Here is a 2,315-nt window from a genome sequence, read left to right on the forward strand (position 1 = left end):
TGGCCTATAAAAGGAGGCCATTTCTACACACATTTCATAGTGTGAAGTTGATGCAACAAGGTGAGTGTGAGGTGGTGAGAGTGAAGCAAGGCGGGAGCTCCATTAAGGGTATAATCCCTTTGTAAACTACTTCTTGTTTTGAAGTACTAAAGCCATTGAATGGTTGCTTTCCCGTGGACGTAGCCCACATTGGGTGAACCACGTATATCGTGTGTACTCTCTCTCTCTCTCTCTCTCTCTCTACTCTATAATCTCGTGTATGTAAATTTGTCTCTCTCCATTAAATAATCTACTCAATTATCTATTTAGCTACGTCATATTTCCTAACACAAAAGGCCCGCAAATTCACACTGGCAGGTGAGGATCTCATGAACGATGGGTGGGATGGAGTGCTTAGAACGGTGCTAGGTGCTATACAAAGAGGAGATAGGAATGGTGCTAGATCAATGCCATGAAGAGAGCGGACACCAGGGCAAAGATCAGGTTCTATTTTGAGTGCTTAGAGCAGGCTTTTGGTGACCTTCCATAGTGAAGGACATGCATTATTGGTGCAAGACGTGCCATGAGTGTCAAACTATAGGAGAAAGATGACTGGTAGCGGAGTCACATGGCGCCATCATCGCACAAAGTGCTTTCGAGAAGTGGGGTCTGGATGCTATAGGCCCTCTCCCAAAGTCTACAAGCGGTAAGAAGTACGTGGTTGTAGCCATTGACTGCCTTACAAGGTGGGTCGAGGCCAAAGCAGTGAAGGAAGTAAATGCTAATGTGCTGGCTCAATTTGTGTTTGATAATATATGTTGCCGTTTTGGTGTTCCATGGGTGTTAGTTTCTTATAGGGGTCAGGGGTATAGAAGCAAGCTCATGAGTGCATTAGTGGAAAAGTTAAAGATTCAACATCGGTTTACCTAGCCCTATCACCCCCAATGCAATGGTCTAGTCGAGAGTTCTAATGGGAAAATTATCAAGATGTTAACAAAGTACGTGTATCAGAAGGAAGCTGAGTGGGAAGCAAATCTAGAGAATTGTCTGTGGGCGTATAGAACCTCCTATAAAGTGGCTACAAACTTCACTCCGTTCGAGCTTGTCTATGGTAAGGAGGATGTGTTGCTAGTGCATGCACAACTAGGCGCTTTAAAGGGTATGTGGCGTGTTAGTGCCACCCAGCAAGGGGTTCTACAGGATCGAATAGCCAATTTGGAGGCTTTGCATATGGACAGAGAGGCAGTGGCAGACTACTATGTGAAGTAGAGGGTTGCCAAGTTCAATCAGAATTTTCCGGACAAGAAGATAGAGGAAGGAGACCTAGTCATGAAGTACAAAAGCTACTTGGATTTCACATTCTAGAAGAAGTTCAAGAAGAAGTGGACAGGTCCGTATAAAGTGAAAAAAAAAACCTTTCCAAATGGGACCTATCAACTGGTAACAGAAAATGGCAAGCTTCATAGGAACATGGTAAATGGTGTGCAGCTCAGACTGTATTTCGAGAAGGATCTAGTGCTTGAAGTGCAACAAATTATAGTCAAGGGGGGTGGGCAACCCACCTAGAGCATGCAATGTGTGAAAGGAAGGAGATGAAGCTTTTGTACATAGCCTGTACATACAATTATGGTTTTGTGAGTGCTTTTAATCGTCAGTTGGTATGCCAATTTTAAAGTTGTGTACGTATGCTTTTGGTCGAACATAAATGTTCGATGAGGGGGCTGGGCAATGATGGTGCAGCCAAAGTTGGTCGAGGATAGGAGATGGTCTATGCCAGACAGAGGTAGTAGTCAAGTGCAGTGCAAAAGGCTAGGGCAGATTCCAAGGCCCTAGGCAGCCAAAGGATAGCGAGAATGTATGCTTAAAGCGGCTTTTTAGGCCAAAAGTGACGCGGGATGGTCCAGATGGGATGGCAAATCCAGGTGTCCAAAATGCCAAGTCAGTATCCTGAAATGTAGTGTTCACTTTGCTCTAGAAGCCAGTCTAGACGGCTCGTCAAACGGAGCCCCGGTGAGCGCGATACTGAAGTTTAAAGCTGGAGTATGTAGGAGATCCCCGACGGATAGGGCAGCTGGGGACAGGTGACCCAGGCAGGTGTGAGCAGATAAATGTGTAGTTCTCAAGTTGCAGAGCATGCCTGTCTTCTCGGATTGCGAATCGGAGCTCTAGATAGCAAGTTATGGCCGGCGTTAGAAGATTTTTCGAGGGCCGGGTCAGACCTAATTTGACCGGATTGGAAAATGCGCCATCTGGCAGTTTTATGGCCTCGCCAAAGTTCTGAGTGATAGGGTGCATCATGTAGAGCTAGCACAAATCCAATGTGCGTCAATCAGATG

Source organism: Adiantum capillus-veneris, chromosome 11, assembly GCF_014529385.1.
Source record: "Adiantum capillus-veneris isolate H3 chromosome 11, ASM1452938v2, whole genome shotgun sequence".
NCBI classification, from domain to species: Eukaryota; Viridiplantae; Streptophyta; class Polypodiopsida; order Polypodiales; family Pteridaceae; genus Adiantum; species Adiantum capillus-veneris.